Below are 12,894 nucleotides of genomic sequence, written 5' to 3'. Positions count from 1 at the left end.
TATTCAACTTATTCATGTTGTTGAAAATTTTCAAGTAAGATAGGATCATATTTCTTTAAAATTCAAGCTTACAGGGTCTCCTTCTCTGCAAAGGCCTGTGGTGATATAAAATTTAAATGTACCATTGTCTGGGAGTACCAAAGAAGAAAAATTATTAGTGCCTTTGGATGTTGGTTAGATTGAATTGCTCTATTTTCTTTATATGCCTGCTTGCTATGAGTAGGAACACCCAGCATGGACTTGCCTCACTGTCATCATCCATTTATAACAGAGTTGTGGCATTTATTTGAATTTTGCAAGTATAATATCAGTTCTCCATTCATTATTTTTTCATAAGTGCATCTTAGTGTAATAATCCTCTGCTCTCTGCTCTCATGTTTTTGTCAGAACCTATTACATCAGTGAAGAAATCTTGTTTCTTTCTTATCCTTGAATATACTAAGAGCTCATTTAGGTTTTCTAAAACTGAAACAAATGCAGCTAATTATTCCTTGACCTGTATTAACAACCCAGCTGGTGGAGCCCAGACTTAGCTACTGAATATAAGATTATAATAAAATTGAGTTGCTCCCTTCTTCCAAGTTGTGAGCATGTTAAATATTATGAAGCATTTTCAAAGCTGCTTATTTTCTTGTCCTTTAGGCATGATCAACCACTTTTCTATGGTCTCAAGCCGTATGTTGCTTTTTAACTCCTTTAATATCTGTTTCTGTGCCACAGAGCAGAACATCAGAGGGGAGAAGTACCATCTGCACTGGCTGTCATCACCTGCAGGAATTTTTGAGTTGCCTGCGGATGTGATTGAGGCATGGCTGACTATCAGTGTACTACAAACGATGCCTTCTTTATACTGAAAACTCAGTATGGGAAACATTGTACACTCTTTAGATCTTTAAATGGAAATTTTTATACATAAGTTACAGTTAGAAATTTATAATCTTCCACTTTGAAAATCACTTGGAAAGCAAAATATAAGATATATTTTAAAACCTGCTATTGAGGAATTTAGCAGAGGGCAACCATCAGTAGGTGGGAAAAGAGCGTAGCTCAAACATGTATGGGCAGCATAAGTGGCTATCTACTTAGTTTGGTTGAAGGAACACTAGGGCTTATTTCACTTTTTTGCCATGGTATGTGAAATGCCAATAACTTAAGACATTTTGGAGATATGCACATATTAACAAAAAACTGCTGCTTTGGACAAAAGACCAGTGTTAATTCGTTAATATTAAAACCTTAACCTGAGTGAGTTTGTCAGATTAACTAGCTGTCATTTGAAGAGTTAGTTGTGCTATAATGAAAGGGAGATATATCTACATTTAATGAAATACTAAGAACCAGGAGGTGCAGTTATTTTTAAACTAAAAAACACATGCAGATATACTTTTAAAGTTTGAGTCTGTAATATTATTACTAACAGCAAATATTAGTTGAATGAATGAGGGGAATTATTGAACTTTAGTGACATAGTATTAGCATTCTACATTAATGTTTTGCACATGGTTATCAAATCAATCAATGAATTAACAGATTCAATAATGTAATTGTTTCTAGATTGGCCATTTTTATGACATGGCATACTATACAAACATTGACTCATTTATAACCTCTTACTCTCTAAACATGCAAAATGAAAATTAGTTTTTCCCTTTTTATTGCCAGAATTAATGAAGCTGATGGTTAAAAGGTATAGAAAGATTAATGTTCCAAAATAATTTCTAGGTGATTTAGATCTGAGTTCAATATTCATTTCCCAAATGTAACTATCTAAATTCTAATTTATTATATTGCGTTCTATTAAAAAGGTAAACATTTTCTTAATCAAAATGAACCATACATTCTAACATAGAAAATTATATCTAAAATTCCAAATTATAAGAGAGAATGGGTAGATGGGCAACTTATGTTTTCTTTAACCATTTTCCATGGATAAATAAACACATCACCGTGCTCCTCACCAAACTTTAATTCAAGGCAGAAATCCTAGGTCTAAGAATGTATAATTGGTCAGGACACCCTCTTAGAAAATAAGAAAGAGACTCCAAAACACTTTCCCAAAGATGTTTTTCAGACCACAATGTCTCTCCAAAAGAAAAATGTTGTGGTTGGCAGTTAAATTATTCTTTCAAACCCATAAATACTTTATCCCCAAAGGAAGATTTAGAATTCATACTGAGAGGGCCACTACACTACACAAATCCATCAATACCATTCACATCATAGATTATGAAGAATTGCCTAAGTGGCCATCTGCTGAGGGTAACACTTCATCTGAACCAAGGGTAGAATTCATAATGCATTCAGCTGTAGGCATAGAAAAAACTCACTAAAGTTGATTAAATCATACAGACATACATTGTCTTGCTTGATATAGAGATATGTGACTCTAGGTTTTGTTTGGTGGATCAGTGATGCCATACCTATGTTTTGGTTCAGAGCTTCCATTATTCCCTTGGCCTAAACCTTATGTTTAGAAGATAGCCATCACTGCTTCAGACATCAGGGCTCAAGTCTTCATGTAGAAAAATTTAAGAGCACAAAGTCAGTGATTACACAGTGATCATGGTGGTACAATGGCCAGAACATTATGAATATTCCCTTGATTATCTTATCAGGGAAAGAAAATATTTCCCAGACCCCTCCATTGGGTCTGAGTCTGGTCTCATTTATGAGCACTGGGATACAAGCTCGCCACTAAACCAATAACTAACAAAGGGATTATAATTACCATGTTTCATTTAGACCAATTATTTATAACCATCCAGGGATATTGGGTAGACAACAGGCTCCTAACAGTGTCCGCTGATTTCAGTATTTCCTCAAGTTGAGAATCATGGTTATATAATGGTGTGTGTGTGTGTGTGTGTGTGTGTGAAATACTGCTTTCACAAACTCCCACTCACTAAACAATGCTTTGGAAAACATTTTGTTTTTATGTGATTATATGTAAATGCAACAAGTAAATATTTTTTTCTAACACTTGCAAATATAAAACAGTCTTTTGGTAATGTAGCTACCTATTACTACATAACAATACCACCCCAAACGTAATGGCATATAATAGCAACTACTTTAATTTGCCATCAGATTCTGTGAATCATGAATTTAGTCAGGGAACAATTGGGCTGGTTTATGTTTGCTCAGAATTGTCTGGGTCCTTAGCTTGGAAGAACTGAATAGCCGGGCATGACCCAAATGACTGGAGGCCTCTTCATTCCTAAGTCTGGCACCTCTGTTGGTAGGAATCAAAAGGTGGGCACATTCAGGACTCCTGGCCAGGTCATCTATACATAGCCTTTCCTTGGCAAATGGGAAAAAAATCCTGGGAGGAATAATCTGAAAAGTGAGAATTATAAAAGAACAGAATAGCAATCATATGGCTTTTTAAAAAATCTAGCCTCAAAATTTCTTGACTCATCATTCCCACCACAATCTATCAGTTAGAACCTATCATTAAGCCTACCCAAGACTAAGAGAAGGGAACTTAGACTCCACCAGTTGATCAGGGGTTGGCAAGATCTTATTGCAGAAGAGTATGTGAGATTCAAGATGTTGTTTCTAGCTTTGGAAAATATAGTCTGCCACAAGTAGCATGAGGAAGGTGTAGAGAATTTAGGTGGAAGTTGGTATAGACCCTATGATTGAGCTTACTTTAAACTTCTCAGGTATAAACTTTGTACAACAATTCAAGGTCTGCTTTGACAAGAAAAAAAGAGAATACTACCCCTCATTTCGTTGCTACTTAATAAATCTGACTGCAGAATGGATTCTGATGTAATGTATAGCCATAATTTCTCAACAACATAGCTGTACAAAGCACCAGAGAGATATATGGAGTGTTATTTCATGGATCTCAGTTTCTATTTACTGTATCACAAATTCTGGTGAGAAATTTCCACAAGTACTGTGTATATAACAACTCTAGCCTGGTTAAATAAGAGGAAGTGACTACTAAATATTTTCTCTAACAATACAATATGCAACAACTATTTACATAGCATTTACATTGTATTAGGTGTTATAAGTAATGCATAGCTTATTTAAAGCATACAGGAGGGTAGACATAGGTTATATGCAAAGACTACATCAGTTTATATAAAGGACTTAAGTATCCACAGATATTGAAACCATGAAGGTCCTAGAAGCAATCACTGGTGAATACCAGGGGATGAGCTATAAAATCTTCAGACCCAATCACAGAAATTCTAATTATTTTGGCTTGTACCTATGTTTAAATTCAATATAAATATTCATCAAAATATTTAAAACATACCCACCAAGACAGGGATGATGAAAGGAATAATTAACACAATAGTTGAGAAGACAATTTGGCAAAATTAAAGATTCACATAGCCTTGACCCAGCAATTTCACTTCTACTAATTTGTGATTTAGCTGTACTCACATTGTTAACATTCAAAGTCTATTTATAGCAGCATTGGATTAACAACTGTCTACTAGAAGATAATTAATGAAACTTAACCTAGAAGACATCAAAGTTAACAGTGATTTGCATTCCCTTTGTAAAACAGAATGACTATTCATGACCTCTCAAATCTAGTATGCTGGCTTCTCTTTAGTATACCCCTTCCCCTGATAAATATCATATAGGGGCTCTCCTGTAAATAGTTCATGGATAAATCTTTAAGCACTAATGTATGCATTATGCAAAGATATTTTATATATGCTGTAAAGGTAAGCAAAGTATTTATAATATAAGATTAACTTATTTATGTTAAAAATTTTAAACAGATATAGGTATAGAAAAGTATTCTAATTTATATAATTTTTAGAAAGACATGTAAGAAATAGTTAATTCCTTGGGGGAGCGATACTGGGGTTTTAAAGTAAGGTGTGATTATTTCTATATAATTATAAATGGTGATGGATGGAGCCTTGGCTTGGAGTGGTAAACACACAATACAGTGTACAGATGATTTGTTGTAAAACAAATCACCTCAGGGGGAAAAAACCGGGCATTCATTGTTTTTAAAACAAAGGCCTAGTATATTTTTTTTTTGTTTAAAGTGCTATAAAGTTGATGATGATGTCCATCTGGGGTTAAGAACAACTGTCACTAATGTGATTCATCTTTTTAGGCGAGAGCAGGGAGCAGAAAAATGTATATTTACAGAAAAATACATGGGAATTTAGAAGACATAAAGTAAAAGCCCAAGATATTTTTACAGTGTATTATTTAAGGGAAATCAATAGGAGACATTTTTTATTCTTCAAATCAGCATTTACAAATGCAATAATGAGACACGCTTTAACATATCATTATCTAAGAGATAGGTGAATCTTAATTTCTAAAGGATTTTTAAGTATATAGAATAGAGCCAACTAGGACAGATTTTCAGTATAAAGAGATATCATTATACCAATGATTGCTGGCTAATTCCCCACTTATACCATCTGACCACTGACCATGCTAGATCAAGAGGGTTTAATTTCCTTTGTAAATGTTCATTCCTGCTCATTTTACTTGAGAGGAAGTAAAATGGTAGTTTAATAAGGGAAGAAATCATTTTTTGAAGAGAGTATGTAAACACAAATGCTGTGGATTTTTGTCACAATAATTATACACTTTCCTTTATTATCATTTCTGACACATCTGTGTAAAACCAAAAAATAAATCATGTTTTCTGATTTGTTTCCAATAGCCCTTAAATGATGCCCACAAAAGTATTGACCTTTAATGTTGACAAGAGTACATTGTACTGTTTTCTTCATGAAATGGGTTGTTATAATATATCCCTTTCCTTTTGTCTTATATGACATTTTGGCATTCTTCACTTTTTAAGACTGTATTGGATTTTTTCATGAAAGCATTACTGGCTGACAGCTGAGTTTGTCAGTTCCTTCATTCCTAAGAATTTTTAAAGAAGATTAATATTAATAAAGTAGCATATTTAGACATTGCCCCCCAATTTATGATTATTTCATCAGTTCTTTTAAAATAACTGATTCAGAGTTATTTTACAAGTGAAAATAATTTGAGCTCAGAGAAGTTATCTGACTTGTAAAAGTCACATAACCATTAAGTGGAAAAATAGAATTCTAATCTAGGTCTGTCTGACTCCAAATCTGCTATTATCCATATCATACTTATAAGGATAATGTCTTCGAAAAGTTCTTTTAACATTTACCAAGAATTTTTATGGATGTCAACTCATTTGGTCATACAACAACTCCAAAGTTCATTATTAGTATTGAAATTTTGCAAAAATATTAAACGAAGATTGATAAATGAAGTGAGTGTCCAAGATAACAGAATTAGTAAGTGACAGACCTGAAATTTGAATTCTGGCATTTTTATTCCCATGACTCTTTCCATTGTGACTCACATGGCTTAATGATTTTACACCCAATATATCACCTAATTTAATTCTCACTTCCACCTGTATGGTCAGTGAATTTGTAATCTTTTAAAAATATATATATATATATATATATATATATATATATATATATATATTGATTGATTTCAGAGAAGAAGGGAGAAGGAGAGAGAGACAGAAACATCAATGATGAGAGAGAATCATTGATCATCTGCTTCCTATGCAGTGCCTACTGGGGATTGAGCTTGAAACCCTGGCTTGTGCCCTTGACTGGAATCTAATCCGGAACCCTTCAGTCTGCAGGCTGCTGCTCTATCCACTGCAACAAACGGGCTAGGACTGAATTAGTAATGTTGTCATGTATACAGCTGAGAAACCAGATGTTGTGGGAGGTCAAGTGACAAATAATAAGTGGTGGTGTCAAGGGCTGGATCTTACTCTACTGACTCCAAAGTCCTTTCTTACAAGAATACCTGCTATTTAAATCATTTCCTTTTGGCATTAGTGTCATCTATAAATGTAGAATTTCACTTTGAAGCTCTGCTAGAGACAAGTAATATTCAATAGAGTATGTATCAGTCTTGATTCAAGCATTCTAGTATAAGAAATAGGAAGATGAAATGCTGGACTTTGATATCAGTCACAAACTTGTGGGATGAAAGTACTAACTAACAGGCACTTACTGGATTTGAGCATAGCCTTCTGCACACCAAAAACTAAAGTTCAGCTTAAATTTGTGGACTTCATGAGAGTCTAGTTCTTTTGGGGTGCTATAACAAAAATGCCATAGACTGAATTGCTAATTTAAAAAAAGCACACAAATGTGTTTCTCACAGTGATGGAGGTTGGGAAATCTAAGGTGAAGGCATTGATTTCTTTGTTGTCTGATGAGAGTCTGCTTCCTCATTTATGGATAGCCATCTTTTTGCTGTGTCCTCACTTGGCAGAAGGGGTGAGTAAGCTCTCTAGGGGCTCTATTATAAGGGCACTAATCCCATCTCCCAAAGCCCTCAACTTCTAATACTATCACATTTTGAATTAGGCTTTAATATATTAATTTTGGAGACACATAAACATCCAGTATATTGCAATGAGTGAGTGATGCTTCACAGTGAGCCTAAAATATTATCAGGGAATTGCTTAAGCAAAATGAGAATATGATAAAATTCTCCCCTGTGTGTGTTTGACAAAAGTCTGATATATGAGTATTAGTATAATTTGCTTATGGAAGAGTTAGGAGTCATCAAATTATACAAACCATGGAGTTAATATTATACCAAATGATACCTAAGGAAAATAAGCATAATTTTATTTTATATTCTGGCATTTAAGGAATTTTGTCTCCATGGGAACATTTTTGCATTTGTACAAACATATAGTCCATTTTAATAAAAGGTAATGTTATAAGAGTTGTTTCCAGAATGAGTTGAATTTACTGCTGTGACCTAGGCAATAAAATTAACTAAAATTAGATTTTTGCTTATTTATAAGTCTGGGAAAAGCAGACCTTAATGATGGAACGAATGTTTAGCCCTGTGGATTAACTCTGAGCCTTCTAATGAGCCACTAATGTTCATGGGATGCTGGACAGAGTTTAGGAGGATACAAGAAATGAAAGCCTAATGACAGTAATATAATTAATTGGAGAATCTGCTCTGGCTATAAAAAATTAAACTTTAATAGGAAATAAAGGAAATTTGCATTTGTATTTTATACTATGATACTTTTCTAGACAGTATAAAACTCTTATAAAATTATATCCAGTTGCTTTGTATCAGATTCAAATTTCTGTGACAATAAACATTTCTTTAAAGGACCTACTGTAGAACCAATGCCATCTTGTAACTTTGACCATTGACTATAAAACAAAGTACAAAGAAACTAGCAATACATATATATGTAAGTCTAAGTGACTGTCAGATCATTCGACATTCAACCGGTAGCTATGACGCACAAGGACCACCAGGGGACAGATGCTCAATGCACAGGCATGGAAACATGGAATAGACTGATGAATCTCAGAGGGGAGAGGGGAGGGAGAGGACGGGAAGAGATTAACCAAAAATCTTATATGCATACTAGAGGCCCATTGCGTGGATTCATGCACCTGTGAGGTCCCTCGGCCTGGCCTGTGGGAATTGTGCTGAAACTGACAGTCTGACATCCCCCAAGGGGTCCCAGGTTGCAAGAGGGTGCAGCCAGGACGAGGGACCCCACCGGTGCACGAATCCTTGCACCAGGCCTCTAGTGTTATAACAGAACAATTAGAAAAACACTTCTCTTCAAGAAACAGGTTCGAAGAAGTTTCATAGGGCAAGCACAATGTCTTCCACATAGGAGGTGTTCAGTAAATGTCACTGAGTTCATTTAAAAGGAATGTTTGAGATTTCTTCAACACTTATGTAAACAAAAAACACTCCAGAGATTGTGTTTGAAAAAGGTTTTAAAGTCAGTTTTGCTAATCTGAAAGAATACCATCCATCCATGAAGGCGGATGTAATTTTTGATACCTTTCAGAGTGAATACATACTTGCCTTAGTGCCTACCTATGAAAATTATTTATTTGAGATTTGAGAGATAGGGGAATGTCTACATAAATTAACATTGTTATCATTTCTATGATGTGCAATTTTTGGAAAGCTAGTATAGGAAATATATAATGTAAGATAATCTGGACTGCATTTTCAATTTTGATGATGCTCATTTTGGATTCTTATCAAAATTATCTATGGAACATATTGGGAAAATGTTTTCATGTGTGTAAAGACTTTCAATTCAGAAAGTGTCAGTCAAAATTAATAACTATTAGGAGGTGTAAAGGAATTTTGTCATGAAAATAAAGTAGAATTAAATATGAAGAAATAAGTATGAAATTTTAAAAGTACTAAAAATAAATTATAGGCAATTAAATTATTAGGAAATACATTTGTTAAAAAGAGGGTAACAAAACTAACTATTCATTTAAATTTACTTAGACCCAAAATTAATCAGACTCCAGAGAAACAGCAAACTGAATCTAGCATGTCCATATGTGAATATTATATTTAAAATACTTTGCCATGCATATTCGTAAAACATTCCTTCAACCAAAAAGAAACATTGACAAAGGAGGGTATATCTTGGGAAACAAAGATATTGAAAAAGTTTAGATTCATTGAAGTTAATTTATTTCTGTATTACCAGGAAAATAAAAGTATTATTTAATTTCTTTTATTGCTTAATACAGCCACAAGTCTTTTTATTTTTTATTTTATTTTATTTATTTATTTTTGCTTTGTAAATTTTTTAATTTAAATTCTTTATTGTTTAAAGTATTATGTAAGTCTCTTTTTTCCCCCATTGATCTCTCCCCAGCCAGCTCTGCTCCCAATGGTGCCCCACACCAATTGGGGGTGGGGCTGGCTGGCCAACCTCCCACAGCCTCTCCCCAGCCTGCTGACCCCTGATCGGCCCTCCTCACCCTGATTGGCCTGTGGCCCCTCCCCCAAGCCATCTCCACCCCCATTCGTCCCCCTCACACCAACTGGGGGTAGGGCTTGCCAGCCAATCACCCGTGGCCCCTCTCCCCAACTGGATTGGCCCTGATCAGCCTTGATTGGGGCAGGCCAGCCTGCCAACCTCCTGCTGTCTCCTCCTCCCAACAGGCCCAGCCCCAATCTGCCCCAAATGGGGCCGGGCAGGCCGGACCCCACCTGTGCACAAATTTGTAAAGTAAGTAAAATATATTTGATTCCAGGATAATGCCTTTGGTCCTGATTTTGTAGGCAATGAAGAATTGCATAATCAAAGTATAATTTAAGAACAATTAATCAAATAAAAGTGGGTAGAATGTTAGTAAGGTAGTAAGGTGTTTTTGTAAGTTATCTGATGATAACGTGATATGTTATTCTATAAGTTTACTGAGTTTCCCTTTGCACGTGGTAGTCATATACATTTTTTAAACAATTATTGACTTGCCAACAACAAGATTTTGTTCATATGGACATTTTGTCTATGTTAAACAATTTTACAATACCAATGAGATGGATAGATATGTTGAATGAGTTCCAAATTTCAATTGACACATTCATGTGATATTATTTAAAAGTGATTATTGAGAAATGTTTTGGTCTCATAAGAAGATAATATTTTACACAATAACTTAATTAGTATATGCTTTATTCCTCCCTACTGCAGAAACAAAAGCATTCTGTTGCTAAAATCTTCAAAATGCTTTATTTGCATATTATTAGTCATTATATTGATTTGTATTTATCTAAAAAATACCAATTCTATACTTATTTGGTTTGATTCATTTTTATAAAGAGTGGACTAATTATTTGTCTAAAATTGGTTTAATATAACTTTGGTGCTTTTGATACTGGATTTGAGAGCTTCAGATTACCCAGGTAAAAACAAAATATCTGATAATATCATGTTTACCTTTAAATTTAATCCTAGTATTATAGCTATTGGCATTTAGTCTTCTGGTATATAGACCGAGTTTCTAAATGAGCAGAATGGACAAAGTGAGCCTTGCTGAAGTACGCAGTGGGCTATAGGCATGGCTTTCAGTTTGTCATCTTTCTCCCTCTCTGAGACACTAATTCTGCAAGATTAATCTTGGACAGGGTGTTAAGAGACAAATAAGTTTTGATATACCTATGTATTCTCTCTCTTTTTTGAAAAGCCCTCATGGACATTAATTCACTAAATGTTCTGAGAATCCCTACTATAAGGTAATACTAGAGGCCCGGTGCATGAAAATTCATGCACTGGAGGGGGTGTCCCTCAGCCTGGCCTGCCCCTCTCACAGTCAGGGAGCCCGCAGGGGCAGGAGATGACCTGGCGATCAGGGGAAGGTGAAGCCCCATCACACCTTTGCTGCTGCCACTTCCAGCGGCACAAGCCTCAGCCAGCCCTAGTTACCTGCACCTCAGGCCAGCCCTGGGTGGCTGGGCGGCCACCACCCAAGGCTTACCTGCGCCTTGGGCTGGCCCTGGGCAGTTGGGAGGCTGAGGGGACTGAGGGACTCTGGAGGCAGGCACGTGGCAAGGCTGGGCCTGCGTGGGGGTAGGCCCGGCCTTGCCGTGTGCCTGCCACCCTGGCAGGGCTGAGGGGACTGGGAGCCGCCATCTTGTGGCTGTGGGCACCGCCATCTTTGAGGGTGGGACAGTCAATTAGCATATTCCCTCCTTAGTGGCTGTGGGCGCCACCATCTTTGAGATGGTGTGAGGGTCAATTAGCATATTCCCTCTTTATTAGATAGGATATTTTAGTTTATTTGTATGTACATGGAACTACATTTTGAAGAGATGCCTTTTAATATCCCAAGGAAGTATCTCCATGGCACCCATTTTGGAAAATACTAATCTCACTTCACAGATAAGGAAACCTAGGTCTACAGACACTAGTTCCTGAATAACAGATAGTTGGTAGGACAATAATACCTAGAGTCCAAGTCTTCAGATTCTATTTTTGAACCATATATGCTAGGCTGTGTTACCAAGAACCCCACATTCTCTGCAGTTACACTTTAGACCAAGTATATACCTACATGACCATTAAAATTCACAGAAAGTAAAATGTGAATATTTCTTCCTGATATGACTGGCATGCATTGATAAAAAATTTCATAAACATTGTATAGATTTAAAATTATTAGTGTTATAAAACAATGATTTCATTTCTCACTTTCACTTTAATAAATTTTTACTAATTGAGCCTTAGGTTTCTTATTGCTCGTTACTTTTATCATGTACAGAAAGAGTGCTCGCACCTTCACTATTCCTGCAGCCTTAACAATAAAAATAATTAAAAGAGAAGAAAGGTGAGAATTTAGTTTTGTAAGAGAATGCTGCTGCACCATGATTTCTTTGGATATGATATATTTGTAATGTATGCTAATAATCATGCTGAAAGATGATTTATTTAATTAATAATTTATTCAAGCAATAAAAGTTGAGGCATTGTAGATATCAGGCACTGTGCTGGGCTCTGAATCTATCAGCAGCAAGAATATCCTTGAACTCCAGGAGTTGATAATCAAGTTTAAGTATTGAAACTATGTTTAGTGTTGCAATAAATCAGATCATATATGTATACAGTATATATTTGTTGGAGTATCCTTTGGTTGCCCAAACTATTCAGTATTTGCTCTGCCTTTTAAAATATTTGCTTGTATCTTGAGATATACCTGATTTACAAGTGAATTCAAATGAAAAGAAATTGAATTTATCCATTTTAATGCTGTCTTCAGCACATCTTCATCTTTAAAACAGGGCAAATGTTCTCTACAGACAATGTGTGAACATAAGCTTTCACACAGAAGTGTGATTTGTTTATAAGCCTGTTCTTTTTTTTAATATATTTTATTGATTTTTTTCCAGAGAGGAAAGGAGAGGGACAGAGAATTAGAAGCATCAATGAGAGAGAAACATCGATCAGCTGCCTCCTGCACACCCCCTACTGGGGATGTGCCTGCAACCAAGGTACATGCCCTTGATCAGAATCCAACCTGGGACCCTTCAGGGTGCAGGCTGACGCTCTATCCACGGAGCCAAACCAGTCAGGGT

The 12,894-nt window shown here is 35.6% G+C and overlaps 1 protein-coding gene across 1 annotated transcript in view; it reads left to right on the top strand.

The window, feature by feature from the left end:
- NEGR1 (neuronal growth regulator 1) overlaps nucleotides 1-12,894 on the top strand; it is an 877,308-nt gene that overhangs the window by 301,666 nt on the left and 562,748 nt on the right. The window lies entirely within an intron of this gene.

This window comes from Myotis yumanensis, unplaced genomic scaffold, assembly GCF_028538775.1.
Source record: "Myotis yumanensis isolate MYYU_CA2020_CCGP unplaced genomic scaffold, mMyoYum1.0.hap1 SCAF_2, whole genome shotgun sequence".
Classification (NCBI taxonomy): Eukaryota; Metazoa; Chordata; class Mammalia; order Chiroptera; family Vespertilionidae; genus Myotis; species Myotis yumanensis.
Note: the sequence above shows the minus strand (reverse complement) of the source record. Positions and strands in the feature narration are given on the sequence as shown.